Raw genomic sequence first — 16,865 nt, 5'->3', positions numbered from 1 at the left:
TTCTTAAAAACTTCATGTTTCCCATGTGAACAAGATGAAAATTTTTAAGTTAAAGTGTTACGATCTAATCTCAACTGAAGCTTTTCCTACTCTTTCAAACAAAAGCACTTCTGATCATACAAAAATGTAAAAGATAATGTTTGCCTGCCTTCTAGAATGTTTATAATAGTATTCAGTCCTTAGCTGATCATCGCACATATCTAATTTTATTACAACCTGTAAATGTAAATATTGAATAAAACCAGCTATCCTTATCACTGAATCCTGAATTTCCTTTGGCTTAAAGTTTCATGAAAATCAAAATACTTATTTTTTAAAAATTTCTGCTTCTGTTTTGATATTTCAGAAGAACCACTATTTCATAATGCTTTTTTTATTAGTTTTATTTTGGTATCATTAATCTACAATTACATGAAGGACATTATGTTTACTAGGCTCCCCCCTTCACCAAGTTCCCCCAACATACCCATTCATAGTCACTGTCCGTCGACATATTATGATGCTGTAAAATCACTACTTGTATTCTCTGTGTTGCACAGCCCTCCTCACACTCCCCCACCCCCACACTATACGTGTTAATAGTAATGCCCCCTTTCTTTTTTCCCACCCTTATCCCTCCCTTCCCACCCGTCCTCCCCAGTCCCTTTCCCTTTGGTAACTGTTAGTCCATTCTTGGGTTCTGTGCTTCTGCTGCTGTTTTGTTCCTTCAGTTTTCTTTTGTTCTTAGACTCCACATATGAGTGAAATCATTTGCTACTTGTCTTTCTCTGCCTGGCTTATTTCACTCAGCATAATATCCTCTAGCTCCATTCATGTTGTTGTAAATGGTAGGATCTGTTTTTTTCTTATAGCTGAGTAATATTCCATTGTGTGTATGTACCACATCTTCTTTATCCATTCATCTACTGATGGACATTGAGGTTGCTTCCATATCTTGGCTATTGTAAATAGTGCAGCGATGAACATAGGGGTGTATCTGTCTTTTTCAAACTGGGGTGCTGCATTCTTAGGGTAAATACCTAAAAGTAGAATTCCTGGGTCAAATGGTATGTCTATTTTGAGCATTTTGAGGAACCTCCATAGTGCTTTCCACAATGGTTGAACTAATTTACATTCCTACCAGTAGTGTAGGAGGGTTTCCCTTTCTCCACAACCTCGCCAACATTTGTTGTTGTTTGTCTTTTGGATGGTAGCCATCCTTACTGGTGTGAGATGATATCTCATTGTGGTTTTAATTTGCATTTCTCTGATGACAAGCGACGTGGAGCATCTTTTCATGTGTCTGTTGGCCATCTGAATTTCTTCTTTAGAGAACTGTCTATTCAGCTCCTCTGCCCATTTTTTAATCACATTATTTGCTTTTTGTTTGTTGAGGTGTGTGAGCTCTTTATATATTTTGGATGTCAACCCTTTATCAGATCTGTCATTTATGAATATCATAATGCTTTTAAGAACTAAAATTTATTTAAATCCAAGTATGTGAACTGCAGTAGATCTGTTGTGTATACCATTATTTCATTTAATGTAATTCAGTGGATTGTCTGATGCTGTACTATTTTATGCACCAATAAGAAACGTTTTAAATGCTGCCAATTAGTTATCAGGCGTTATGAATTATACTGCATTCCAATGTGAGATGTTAAAATGTGAGGGAATGAGAATCTTAAAATGATTCAAACACAGTGCTCTAATTAAAACATTTTTGTAAAGTAGGCACAATTATATCATTTTACTAAATTGGATTCCCTTTATAAAGGAGTAGTAATAGTAATAATTATAACAATAGTGTAATAATTGCTGACCTGCTGTTTGTGCTAGGAACTGTTCTAAAGCATTTAGCATAGATTCTTATTTAAATATAACAGTAGTATCCCATGAGATAACTTACTTTTATCCCCATTATGTTGATGAGGAAATTGAGGCACCAAAAGGCCAACTGATCACTAAGGTGTAAGATTCAAACCTAAGATGAGCTGAATCCCCAGGTCATGCTATTTCTATCAAGTAGTCTGCACTTTCATTAATGTGGTGAGTAATAAGGCTGATAAATATTGTACCTTCTCCAGAAAAAGTAGACTTGTTTTGAAGACTTAGCTCTTTAATGTTCACAATTACATGAATAATTGTATGTTTTGAGAAGAGTGCATTGTTCCTAACAAGTCCACTCACTTTCCTAGGACTGCTCTGCATTTGGCCTGTGCCAACGGCCATGCAGAAGTGGTAACTGTTCTGCTACAGAGAAAATGTGAGCTTAACCTCCGTGACAACCTAGGGAGGACACCCCTGATCAAGGTATGTAGGAGCTGTCGATGCCAGCCTGAGATGGATTTGATGTAATAGCTGAGAAGATAAATCAATTTCTCTCATTTAAGTATAACTCACTGGTGAAACCTGTAGAGTGTCTACTTTGAAATCCTAGAATTTATACTGTGTTTCTTTGTGTAATACCTACAGGCCGTGCAATGCCAGCAAGAGAAATGCGCACATATTCTTTTAAACCATGGTGCCGATCCCAATGTAAGTGACATCTATGGCAACACAGCTTTACACTATGCAGCTTGTGGTGAGTGTGTAACAACAGTGGCACAGCTCCTTTCGCACAACGCAGACATTGAGGCAAACAATGAGGTATGCACCCACCACCTTTATCTACAAAAATTTGAATAACATGTTTCTAATTTCTTTAGTAGCCATTGATGTATAAAATTCTTTTACATATACATCCGTATGTGTGTGTATATGTAGACACATACATATACTGCATACTCGACATCGGGCCCTGTCACCATGGAAACACCTCCAAAGCCAAGTCAGGGAGGGCTAGAGAAAGGATGCCCATACAGAGGGCAGAACAGTCTCCTGGCCCTGCTTTCCCCGAGGAGGAGGACCTTCCCTTGACTGCCTGGGAGGGGGTGGTAGGCTCAGAGCCCACAAAGGACTGAAGGCTGAGGGGCTGTGAGGTGATGGTGGAGGCTGACTGCTCTGCAGAGCCTTAGGAAATGGGTGCTGCTGGGGATGGGTGGAAGGAGAGGTGGAGAACTGGTACCAGGCCAGAGGAGCTGGGTGAGTGCATGTGGGATGTGGAAGCGGCACACCACAGGACCTGGGCACTCTGGGACCCCAGGGCTCTGAAGATCCAGTGAGGGGTTTGGGTCACATCTTGACATCAGCAGGGCAATTCCCTTGTACTGGCAGCTGCTCTGCCAGCCATGTACCACCTTAGGGTTTTCATATCACAAAGTAGCTCCTGCTCAGCCTCATGCAGCTCCTCACCAGCTTATAGCTGCATGTAGGGAACAGGTGATGGTGAAGCTGATCTGCCTGCTGTTTCTTCTGGACGTACGTTACCTCCCATGCGGCAGCCCCAACAGGTTAATATAGTTAGGATCAATTTTACATATTTGGAAAATCAAGCATTTCCTGACTGAAAATATTTTAAAATAACTAAGATTTCACTCAAAATAATGGCTCTTCTAAGAAAGCATTAGAGTACAGCTTTGTTACATGCGTTCATGGCAGATGTTTGTGAAAACACTGAATTTGCTGAAGTACAGCTTTTCTTTCAAATATTTTTTCCGCACCCAAGTTTTTTTCTACTTGGTGTCAAGCAACACAGGAAAGCCAAGTTTGCTTTGGAAATAGGCTTTATCTAAAAAGAAAACAAAAGAAATGCATTTTATCATCTGAAATTGTGGCTACTCTTGACGAGTTTCTATTTTATTAAAAAAACTGACTTACGTAAAAGCGATTCCTCTTTCACTGGCTAAAGTTTCAGAGGCAAAAAGGAAAGGGAAAAGGAGAGAGAGTGCAATCAGAAATATGGAGGCCAATTTGGAATTTGGGCACATGAAGGGAAAGAACAAGACGAGGTGTTTTGTGTTTGCTTTGTCCTTCTTGCTTTTCTCTGTTTAGGCAAGATGTCTTCAGCCTTGAGGGAAAATAATTGTTTGTTTGGGAAAGAGGATGAATGGGTTGTAAACTTGCTTAGAGATCAACATTAGGAGGACTCTGAGGAACCAGACTGGCAGGGAGCAGTTGGTGATGAGGTGGGAAACGAGGGAAGATGATGTAATGAACTGATATATCCCGTTCTCTCAGAAACAGCCACGTAGACGGGAGCTAAACTCTGCCTTCAGATCTAGAACATCTTGATGGGAAGGGAGGAGTTTATGAATAACGAAATCAAGTTACATTTTGGGTTTCCTTACAAGTCCCTGTTCTGCCCCCACCGAGAAAAATTGAATGCAGTTTTGCTAAGTGACTCATCTCTTGTGCTTTCCTTTCTTTGATAAAATCCTCTAGTGATAGCAGGAATTGACCACATATGTGAGAGATGAGAATGACGTGATTGTCCAGTGCACCAGTGCTCAGCTAGGGTTGTGCTGGTTAATCGAATTGCCTGGGAAACTTTAAAAAACCAAGTCCAGTAAGGCCTGGATATGTATGTATATTTGGAAATATTTCCTTGAGGTACTGATACAGCTCTTGCTTAACAACTACTGAATGGATAAGTGTAATATATAAATTTGCAGATCTCACAAACTTAAGAAATCCCTAGAAGAGTTGGAGTTTGATAGGTTACTACTTCCTTCAGCTCTCTCCTTTCTGACAATTTTAGCCTGACTTCCATCTGGCCCTACCTCTGTGACTGAGAAGTTTAAAAAGAATATTACTGGCGATATCTGTTGGCCTAAACAAAACATGTTTTTCCTTCCAGCCATCAGTTATTCCCTAGCACTCAAAGAGTCTTTAGTAATTTGCTTCTGGATAGTCTTAATAAGTAGAGGCTGACCCTTGAAGGATTTTGCATCTTTTGGTATCATTAAAGTCATTAGGCCAACAAATTGGTTATCACAAGCAGGGTTCTCCGATGGCAATAGTAGTAAATCATGGACCTTCTTTTTAGCTGAAGCCGTGTGATAGAGTGTCTCAGTATGTCTGTTAAATTCACAGATCCCTGGCATAATTAGAATTGCAATTTTAAATATCGAAATCCATGTAGTTAGTGACAAAAGTGATGGGAATTTTTTTAATAGTTTAGGTTCAGCAGTCCTAAGAACTAGTTATCCATTTGATTAACAATCTGGGAGAATTAAATAAAAATAGATTGTAGCTCTCATAAGCATTGGAAAAATTCTTTGAGGTGGTATTATGAATCATTTTTGGTTTTTATCAAATGTACAGCACGATGGTTCTATAGTACCCCTCCTCCTCCCTCCAACATCCCTGCCTAGTTTGCTCCCCCTTTGTAACCACTAGACGCTTCTCAGTGTCTGTGAGTCTAATGCTGTTTTGTTCTTTTTCTTTTTCTTCTTTTTATATTCCACAAATAAGTGAAATCATATGGTATTTGTCTTTCTGCACCTGGCTTATCTCCCTGATCATAATACCCTCAAGATGCATTCATGTTGTTGCAAGTGGCAGGATTTCCTTTTCAGAGCAAAATAATATTCCATTGTATATGTACCACATCTTTATCCAGTCATCTACTGATGGATGCTTAGGTTGCTTCCACATTTTGGCTATTGTAAACGGTGTGACAATAAACATAGGGGTGCATATATGTTTTTGAAGCAGGGATTTTGTTTTCTTCAGGCAAATTTCCAGGAGTGGAATTCCTGGGTCAAACAGTATTTCTATTTTTAGTCTTTTGAGGAACCTCCATACTGCTTTCCACAGTGGTTGTACCAACTTGCAGTCACACCAACAGTGTAGGAGTGATCCTATTTCTGGGTATTATGAATCTTAATAGCAATTTTTATTACATGTTTGGGCCCAGTGTTTTGGTAAACCATATGATACTAAAAAAAGGGGAGATTTTTGCATACACCGATTTGTTTTATACACAACCACTGGGAAATGTGAAAAATGTAAAACAAGTGAACTATAGACTAACTGTGGCCCCTGAATACATTTAATTTGCCCCAATAAATTGAGTCAATATTTAAAATGAAGGGGACTCATGTAGAAATCTGGGCTTCAGGCTTCTCTTAAAGGATCATATCTGCAACGTGGAATCATGCCTACTCTGAGGTGTGGTGCTGTGCAGAGGGCTTCCCCTTTTTCTGTTCCCCTGTCCCCACCTGGGGTCTTTACTTCCTTGAGTCACCTACTTTGCCCTCTATAAACACTGGAGGTTACAATTTGACGTTAGACTATTTTATAGTATTTTTTGATAAATATTCAAGATTTTTGAGATGGTTTGTATTAATTTACAATGTAGAGTTTACGTCATATATTAATCTCAGGAATAGGCTTGACTTAAATTAGAATTTATAAGAGGTTTATATTTACTTATTCCCTTTTTATTTGCTTATTTTTATTTATTCATTCATTTATTTATTGATACATCATTAACATACACCTACATGAACAATATTGTGGTTACTAGATTCCCCCCATTATCAAGTCCCCACCACATACCCCATTAAGGTCACTTTCCACTAGTGTAGTAAGATGTTATAGAATCACTACTTATCTGTGTTAAACTGCCTTTCCCGTGTCTCCCCCCACCACACACATTATGTATGCTAATCATAATGCCCCTTTTTCCGCTTATCCCTCCCTTCCCACCCGTCCTCCTCACTCCGTTTCCCTTTGGTAACTGTGACTCCATTCGTGGGTTCTGTGAGTCTGCTGCTGTTTTGTTCCTTAACTTTTTGCTTTGATCTTACACTCCACAGATGAGTGAAATCATCTGACACTTGTCTTTCTCTGCCTGGCTTATTTCACTGAGCATAATACCCTCTAGCTCCATCCACGTTGTTGCAAATGGTAGGATTTGTTTTCTTCTTATGGCTGAATAGTGTTCCATTGTGTATATGTACCACATCTTCTTTATCCATTCATCTACTGAGGGACCCTTACATTGCTTCCATTTTTTGGCTATTGTAAATAGTGCTGCCAAAAACATAGGGGTGCACCTATGTCTTTTTCAAACTGGGTTCCTGCATCCTTAGGGTAAATTCCCAGGAGTGGAATTCCTGGGTCAAATGGTATTTCTATTTTTAGTTTTCTGAGGAACCTCCATACTACTTTCCACAATGGTTGAACCAATTTACATTCCCATCAGCAGTGTAGGAGGGTTTCCTTTCCTCCACAACCTCACCATCATTTGTTGTTGTTTTGTCCTTTCAATGTTGGCCATCCTAACTGGTGTGAGGTGATATCTCACTGAGGTTTTAATTTGCATGTCTCTGATTTGTGTGATGTGGAGCATCTTTTCACATGCCAGTTGGGCATCTGAATTTCTTCTTTAGAGAAGTGTCTGTTCAGATCCTGTGCCCACATTTTAATTGGGTTATTTGCTTTTTGTTTGTTGAGGTGCCTGAGCTCTTTCTGTATTTTGGAGGTCAACCCATTATTGGATCTGTCATTTATGAATATATTCTCCCATACTGCAGGATGCCTTTTTGTTAATCTGATGGTGTCCTTTGCTGTACAGAAGCTTTTTAGTTTGATATAGTCCCACTTGTTCATTTTTGCTTTTGTTTCCCTTGCCTGCGGAGATATGTTTATGAAGAAGTTGCTTATGTCTAAGAGTTTTATGGTTTCATGACTTCCATTCAGGTCTTTGATCCATTTCAAATTTACTTTTGTGTATGGAGCTACACAATAATCCTGTTTCATTCTCTTACATTTAGCTGTCCAGTTTTTCTAACATCAGCTGTTGAAGAGGCTGTCATTTCCCCATTGTATATCAATGGCTCCTCTATCATACATTAATTGACCACATATGCGTGGGTTAATATCTGGACTCTCTATTCTGTTCCACTGGTCTATGGCTCTGTTCTTGTGCCAGTACCAAATTGTCTTGATTACTGTGGTTTGAGGTAGAGCTTGAGGTTGGGAAGCGCGGTCCCCCTGCTTTATTCTTCCTTCTCAGGATTGCTTTGGCTATTCGGGTTCTTTTGTGGTTCCATATCAATTTTAGAACTCTTCCAGTTCATTGAAGAATGCTGTCGGTATTTTGTTAGGGATTGTGTTAAATCTGTAGATTCAATTAGGCACGATGGCGATTTTAACAATATTAATTCTTCCTCTCCAAGAGCATGGGGTGATTTTCCATTTATAGGTATCCTCTTTAATTTCCCTTAGGAGATTCTTGTAGTTTTCAGAGTATAGGTCTTTCACTTCCTTGGTTAGGTTTATTCCTAGGTATTTTATTCTTTTTGCTGCTTTTGTGAATGGAATTGTTTTCCTTATTTCTCTTTCTGCTAGTTCATCATTACCGTATAGGAATGCAACAGATTTCTCTGTATTCATTTTGTATCCTGCAACTTTGCTGAATTCAGATATTAGTTCTAGTAGTTTTGGAATGGAGTCCTTAGGGTTCTTTACATACAGTATCATGTCATCTGCAAACAGTGACAGTTTGAATTCTTCTTTACCAATCTGGATGCATTTTCTTTCTTTGTGTTGTGTGATTGCTGTGGCTAGGACCTCCAGTACTATGATGAATAAAAGCATGGAGAGTGGGAATCCTTGTCTTGTTCCCAATCTTAGAGGAAAAGCTTTCAGCTTCTTGCTGTTAAGTATGATGTTGGCTGTGGTTTTGTCAGATATGGCCTTTATTATATTGAGGAACTCACCCTCCTATACCGATTTTCTTGAAAGTTTTTATCATGAATGGATGTTGAATACTGTTAAATCCTTTTTCAGCATCTACGGAAAGATCGTATGGTTTTGGTCCCTCTTTTTGTTAATTTGGTGGATGCTGATGATGGATTTTCTAATGTAGTACTGTCCTTGCATTCCTGAGATGAATCCCGCTTGATCATGGTGTATGATCCTCTTGATGTATCTTTGAATTCACTTTCCTAATATCTTGCTATGTATTTTTGCATCTGTGTTCATCAGGGATATTGGTCTGTAGTTTTCTCTTTTTTTTTTTTTTGTGGTGTCTTTGCCTTGTTTTGGTATTAGAGTGATGCTGGCTTCATAGAATGAGTTAGGAAGTATTCCCTCCTCTTCTATTTTTTGGAAAACTTTAAGGAGAAAATGGGTATTATGTCTTCTCTAAATGTCTGATAAAATTCAGCAATGAATCCCTCTGGTATGGGGCTTTTGTTCTGGGGTAGTATTTTGATCACCAATTCAATTTCATTGCTGGCAATTGATTTGTTTAGATTTTCTGTTTCTTCCTGGGTCAGTCTTGGCAGGTTGTATTTTTTTAGAAAGTTGTCCATTTCTTCTAGGTTATCCAGTTTGTTAGCATACAGATTTTCATAGCATTCTCTGATAATTCTTTGTATTTCTGTGGGGTCTGTAGTGATTTTTCCTTCCTCATTTCTGATTCTGTTTATTTGTGTAGATTCTCTTTTTTTCTTAATAAGTCTTGCTAGGGGTTTATCAGCTTTGTTTACTTTTCAATGAACCAGCTAGTGGTTTCATTAATTTTTTCTATTGTTTTATTCTCCTCAGTTTTATTTATTTCTTCTCTGATCTTTATTATGTCCCTCCTGTTACTGATTTTGGGACTCATTTGTTCTTTGAACAGTTTCAATAATTGTGAATTTAGACAATTCATCTTGGATTGTTCTACCTTCTTTAAATAGGCCTGAATGGCTATATACTTCCCTTTTAGAACTGTTTTCACTGCATCCCACAGAAGTAGTTGCGTTGTGGTGGTGTTTTCATTTGTCTCCATATATTGCTTGATCTCTGCTTTACTTTAGTCATTGATCCATTGATTGATTAGGAGCATGTTGTTAAGCCTCCATGTATTTGTGAGCCTTTTAGTTTTCTTTGTACAGTTTGTATCTAGTTTTATACCCTTATGATATGAAAAGTTGGTTGGCACAATTTCTATCTTTTCTAATTTACTGAGTCTCTTTTTGTGGCCTAGTATGTGGTCTATTCTGGAAAATGTTCCATGTGCACTTGAAAACAATGTGTGTCCTGCTGCTTTTGGGTGTAGAGTAGTGTAGATGTCCATTAGGTCCATCTATTCTAATGTTTTGTTCATGCCTCTGTGTCCTTACTTACTTTCTGTCTGATTGATCTGTCCTTCAGAGTGAGTGGAGTGTTGAAGTCTCCTAGAATGAATGCATTGCATTCTATTTTCCCTTTTAATTCAGTTAGTATTTCTTTCACATATGTAGGTGCTTCTGTGTTCAGAGCATAGATATTTATAATGGTTATATATTCTTGTTGGATTGATCCCTTTATCATTATGTAATGTCCTTCTTTTTCTCTTGTGACTTTCTTTAAAGTCTATTTTGTCTGATACTAGTACTACAACACCTGATTTTTTCTCCCTATTAGTTGCATGAACTACCTTTTTCCATCCCTTCACATTTAGTCTGTGCATGTCTTTGATTTTGAAGTGAGTCTCTTGTAGGCAGCATATAGATGGGTCTTGTTTTTTGTCCGTTCAGTGACTATGTCTTTTGATTCGTGCTTTCAGACCATTTACTTTAAGGGTGATTATCAATAGGTATGTACTTATTGCCATTGCAGGGTTTAGATCTGTGTTTACCAAATGTTCAAGGGTAACTTTCTTACTATCTAAGACTCTAACTTAACTCACTTAGTATGCTATTACAAATACAATCTAAAGGTTCTTTTTTTTCTTTTTCCCTCCTTTTCTTCCTCCTCCATTCCTTATATATTATATATCAGATTCTGTACTTTTTGTCTATCCCTTTTTATTACCTCTGGTGACAGCTATTAAACCTTAGGAGCACTTCCATCTGTAGCAGTCCCTCCAAAATACACTGTAGAGATGGTTTCTGGGAGCTAAATTCTCTCTGCTTTTCCTTATCTGGTTATTCTTTGATCCCTCCTTCAAATTGAAAAGATAATCTTGCTGGATAAAGTTTTCTTGGTTTGAGGCCCTTCTTCTTCATTGCATTAAATATATCATTCCACTCATTTCTGGCATGTAAGGTTTCTGCTGAGAAATCTGATGAAAGCCTGATGGGTTTTCCTTTGTATATTATCTTATTTCTGTCTCTGGCTTCTTTTACTAGTCTGTCCTTATCCTTGATCTTTGCCATTTTAATTATTATATGTTTTGGTGTTTTTGTCCTTGGGTCCCTGTGTTGGGAGATCTGTGCACCTCCATGGCCTGAGAGACTATCTCCTTCCCCAGATTGGGGAAGTTTTCAGCAATTATTTCCTAAAAGACACCTTCTATCTTTTTCTTCTGGTACCCCTATAATCAAATATTGTTCCATTTGTGTTGGTCACACAGTTCTCTCAGTATTCTTCCAGTCTTTGTGCCTCAGCTTCTTTGTATTTCTCTTCCATATCCCTAATTTCTATTTCATTTATTGTCTCCACTGTATCTAATCTGCTTTTAATACCCTCCATTGTGTTCTTCAACTATTTGATCTCTGTCCTAAATTCATTCCTGAGATCTTGAATATTTTTCTATACCTCCATGAGTATGTCAATGATTTTTATTTTGAAATATCTTTCAGGAAGATTCATGAGGTCGATTTCATTTCAATCTTTCTCAAGTGTATTCATCATTTTGCTTTCAACCAAGTTCCTTTGACAGTTCATAGTTTGTCTGTGGTGCCCTGTAGTGCCCAGAAGCTCTACTCTCTGGAGCTGTTTAGCGCCTGGAGCAATGTCGGGGGTCGCAGCAGAGCTGTGTTGGTGCCTTGGTGGAGGAAAGAGCTGTTTCCTGCTTCCGGGCTGCTATGCCTGTCTCCACTGCCCAAACCAGTGGGCCAAACACACAGGTGTAAGCCTCTATGCTGTGTGTTTGTAGCTGCCGTAGGCGGAGCTTCCCTCTGGCTGGCCTGATGGCAGGGCAAGTTTTGCTGGTTTGTGATCCCGAGCCAGCTGCACGCTAGCCAGGCAGGAGTAAGACACAGCAGGCTGTGTATCATAGTGGTGGTGGGGGCCTTGGAGCTGTGTATGTAGCCAGGGGAATGGAGTGCCTAAAGATAGTTTAAGCTCCCAACCTGCTGGGAAGAGTGCACCCAGACAATTTTGGCTACCTGTCCATTCTCCTGAGCAGTAAGCTCTGCACAATCCTTGTCCCTTTAGCAGCCCTCTCACTTTTAGGAAGTCTCTCAGACTGCCCACCCACATCAGCCAGATATGAATCCCTGTTTTCCACAAGCAGCTGGAATTTCCATCTCTGCAGGTATTCAGCCTGTCTTAGCTTTCCAACCGCACTAAATCAGAGCAGCGTGCAATGTAGGTTCGTGCTCCCAGAGCAGATATCCAGGGCTAGGTGTTCAGGAGTCCCAGGCGTCCACTCACCCCCTGCTCTGTTTCTTCCTCTTCTGCTGGGCTGGGGTAGGGGAAAGGGTTGGGTCCCACCAGGTCAGGTATGTTACCATATTCTGTGAGGTCTGCTCTTTGCTCCATGTGTATGCAGTCTGGTGCAGCCTTCTTTCCTGTTGCTCTTTCAGGATTAGTTGTATTAATTATATTTTCATATTATGTGTCATTTTAGGAGTTCTCTGTCTCACCTCTTATGCTGCCATCTTTTCTATAAGTGGTTTTTTAAATGACTTTTTTTTACATGTATTATTGGTAATCCTATCCCCACTGGAATGTCTATAAACCTAATGAGGTTGATCATGGTTACAGTCATTTAGGTTATCTGTTTAGTGTAGACAATATTATATCTTTTCCCTCAGCATTGTTCCTTAAAAATGCAAGTGATTTAGTTAACTTCCATTATGCTACAAATAATCCATGTAGATCAGTATTAGAAGTTTTATTGATAAGCCATTATATTTTTATTTGATTCATATTTTGCATGGAATACAATTTTAAGTGGCAATTAAAATGGAATCCTAAATAAAAAGATTTTTTAGTGGGCCCAGGGTTATCATTACAATTGGGATTAAAATTTCATATTGAGCTTACTAACAGCAAAGGTAAAACAAAACTATCTTCTTATAGGACAAAACCCATGGACCATTTGGTTATAAGCAATCCTTTCATTCGAAGCGTGTCGTTTTTAATTCAGAGTCCATTTTCTAGTGACCCATTCGAAGCAGTAGTGCCTGACATTGACATCTTGGAACCTGACACCATTGATAGAAGAATCAAGCAATTTTGTACACATGGGAAAAACCCTCATTTTTACTGGAAAGCTGTCAGAACTATCCCTGAAACACTTAATTCCTCAAATGTTAATGTTTGCAACAAAGAAGTATTGGGCAGATAGGGAGTAAGCAAAGTTAAACAGATTTCCTTAGTACTAGACATATAAAGCACAGCTTTAAAATATTTCTCAAATACAGAACATGGAATTCTCACTGTGGCATAGTCATTAACTTTTGGTAAAGTACATATTCTTTGGAATAATTGTTGTAAGAAACAGTACCCTAGAGAGACTCACTTCGGTTAACTCAGTAAAAATAGTTAAAGCACTTCCTACTACATCTTAAAGCTTGGAGATACAGAGAGATTAAGAAATAGCCCCTGTCCTCAAGAAACTCTTGGTTTAGAGGGGAAGCAGTAAGGCAAGTACAGCACACCATGGTCAATACTGTGAAGGGAAGCAAAGACTTCCTGGAAGACTTCAGTATTTGCAGTGAGTTGTGGAGAATGCCTTTGCAGGTAGTCTGTCGAAGAGGTGTAGAGGAAGGGCATTGCCAGAGAAGGAGCAGCAGGTGAAAACTGAGGGCTGAGAAGGAAGGGGCCACTTTTTATTTTCCTTCTATATTATATGTTTAAGGGCAGAGGATCTTTCATAACTTTTTTATTCAGTTTAGAAATATATGATTTTCTAAATTGTAAATTGTTTTTGCTGATTTACAGGAAGGCTTCACACCACTTTTGCTTGCTATAAGGCAAAGAAAGTGTGAAATGACAAAGTATTTGTTAACTAAAGGAGCAAATGTACATGCTGTTGATAAGAAAAAAAGGTACAGTATTTTCTTAAACCTTGTATTTCTCTAGCGTCGTGATAAACACATCAGAAGATTAAGTGTAGGATTAATTGATAATTACGTAGTGGAAAATATCAACACATCATTAGTAGAAAAGCAATGATTCTGACTAGGCAACAGTCTGTACAGCAGGGTTCTTTTACAATATTAGCTGATGACATTTGCAATCTGACTTTTTTGCTCATGATTTTTAGATTAGCTAAAGGGTGGGTTTCATATTGGTTTTTATAAAATACAGGCTTTTTAAGGACACAATTTTGGACTTCTTAATGCTTTTATAGTATTTTTTTTACCTCTACTTTACATACATTTTTTCCTAAAAGATGCTTCTTGAGCTTAAAAAGGAATTGATTTTTGTCTTTTGGAAGTGTCTTTGCTTTAAGTTGCTTTCTTTAAAGAATAATGATGTTACTAGGTTATTCCTAAGTGACTGTTAATGACTATTACCAGATACTATGGGCTCATGAGTTTTTATCCTTTTTCACTTCTAATATATTTTGATGTTTTTATTTTTCATTGGTATGGTAGAAGGAAGAAAGATAGCTTTAGTTGAACAAACTTTCCATTTACTGAAGACAAGTCATAGGTGGGTGATAAAGAGAAAGGAGGTGGGCTTTAGGTTCTCACAAGACTGGGTGTGATACCTCACTTTCCTGCTTGTTAGGCGTGTGACCTTGGGAACATTACTTATCAGCACCAATATGTTTGATATAAAATAGGATTATAATATATCCTTCAAGAATGGTTGTGTATAAGATTATAGATACATCATTTAGTTTAGTGCCTAGCACATACTTAGCATCTTAACTGCAACTATGAGTACTACCATTATTACTAATATTGTTATAAGCCTGCAAATAGCTTTAATGTATCAGACTTCAGTCTTTTTCAAGTATAATATACTGGACTAAGGAAGAAATGGGGGATTCTTCATTTAAATCTTCACCGATTTCAGAAAAGTGACCTCACTATAGTTTCTTGTCCACCAGAGGACTTGAAAGTAGCAACTTCTACTACATAATAGCCAAGTGGGACAAAAGGCTTCCTTTTTGTCCATTCCTTTTAGTCTTGGAGGTAATTTACAAAGATGAACCCTTGACCATGAGAATGGTCAGTTCTACACAGACAGGCAAGATTTTAACTTGGTAAAGTGTATCAAGTTAGCTATTTAAGTAACAAAGTTCCTAAGGGTGAAGTTATTTCTCTGTCATTTTAGAACAACACTCATGCTTGCTATAGATAATGGATCAACAGTTATAGCCAGGCTGCTTCTTCAGCAAGATATTGATGTCTTTTCGGAAGATACCCTTGGATGGACTGCAGAAAATTATGCTTATAAGAGAGGTTTGAATACGTAAGTATTTACATTAAAATGCTAGCTACCACTGAACTAATGTTTAAAATAACTGTTACTCAATATGTAACAGGTGATTTCGTAGTTTGGTTCAGTCAGTTTTGGACTGGCACTACACATAGGGCACATCATCAGCCAGAAACCCTGCAAAAAGCTAGACTGGTAGCAATGGTGCCCAGTTCTTTATCACAGGACTTTTTTTAAGATATAACATTATCCATTTAATTCTATGTATATCAGCTATGCATGAGGCACAAATAATGTCACATCTCCGAATTTTCTACTGTTACCTGGACATGTTCACAATAGCAGAAAATCCTGCTTTTTTCCCTGGGTACTACCCCTATACTCTCCCCCCTGAATTTTCCAAGAACCCAAGGGTTTCCCTAAGACCAAAGAGACAGTGCTCTTTCATAAGTCCCTTGGAGGGGGCGGGAAAGGACACTCTATGTTCTGTTTGTTTCCACTGCTTGTACTGCTGCAGCATTGCTACTGAAATGGCCCTACAGGCAGTGCTGATTGACCTTTGCTCCCAGGATGTCCTTGCCTTTCTAGATTCCTGTCTTCATGGTGATCCACACTAGACTGGAAAAGCCACACCTTTTCTCAGTTCACATACATATGCTTGTATGTTCAGCCACTATTTCAGAGCATGAGCTCCCTGTTCTGGCAGCTGGGCCTGCTAGCTTCAGCAACACACTTTTCTGCACACCCTCAAAAGCCTTATGGAGAGCCTGCACCCTAGCCTGAGACCCTCACAATGACTCACCCTTTGAGGATATTGTCTGTCCTGTTTGCCGATATTAGGTGGGACCATTAGCTGCAGATATTAGCAGAGAGGTTCAGATAAGGCTGCAGGAAGAGATTAGACTTCCTTCTCCTTCTCGTAGGATGTTCTGTACCCACAGGGTAGCAGGTTTCTTAGGTCATGGAACACCCCATATTGCCCTGACCTAAATAGTGGGACCAGTTTGCCTGAGATTCCATAATTAAGGTTCACCCCTTAAGTGGTCTGTTTTCCATAATGATGAAAATTTCCAAAGTGCCTTGAGTGGAGTTCAGGTTTCAAAATACTTTCAGATTCTGCCTCACAAGAAAGCCAGCCAGTCAACAGGAATCTCTGAATCTCAAGTAGGTTACTTGGCATTAGGAGAGCTAAGCCCCATCCATGTCCACATGTACAAGAGTAGGGGTAAGTCTTTCAAGTCAACTGGAGATGACATGGAGATGAAACATCATTCAGATAAAGACCTGCTAGTTCAAAGTTTGAGTAGATGGAGAGGAAAAAGTAGCAGTCGGCGCCAGGTTTTGACTTCTATTGGTTTGTGCCGTCGGTGTGATTAGCTACAGTGATAGGGGACAATGCTGTCATCCAACTTAATGAGGTAGTATATTTATAAGTTACTTATCACCTAAATTACCAAAAAGAAAGAACAGTTAACCGAAAATAATTACGTCTTCTGAACACGGCAGCTAACTTGTTAGAACATGTGAAAACCCACTGGGTTTTATTTGGTATTCCAAAATAGTTTCAAGTTGAAGAGCAAATCATTCCATTCCTTGAGTGTTCCTGTGAGCATTTTGGGGGTATAGTAGCTTATGAAACCCTTGCAACAACTTTGTAAAATGAGGCGGCAAGATCC

The 16,865-nt window shown here is 38.7% G+C and overlaps 1 long non-coding RNA gene across 1 annotated transcript; it reads left to right on the top strand.

Annotated features, from left to right (window-relative positions):
- Window positions 1-2,397: 2,397 nt before the first annotated feature.
- On the top strand, window positions 2,398-15,943 carry LOC140845300 (uncharacterized). The gene is made up of 3 exons (XR_012124088.1): window positions 2,398-2,628; window positions 13,738-13,844; window positions 15,085-15,943. It is a non-coding gene; the product is annotated as an uncharacterized lncRNA (long non-coding RNA).
- Window positions 15,944-16,865: the final 922 nt, after the last annotated feature.

This window comes from Manis javanica, chromosome 2 (genome assembly GCF_040802235.1).
Source record: "Manis javanica isolate MJ-LG chromosome 2, MJ_LKY, whole genome shotgun sequence".
NCBI classification, from domain to species: domain Eukaryota; kingdom Metazoa; phylum Chordata; class Mammalia; order Pholidota; family Manidae; genus Manis; species Manis javanica.
Note: the sequence above shows the minus strand (reverse complement) of the source record. Positions and strands in the feature narration are given on the sequence as shown.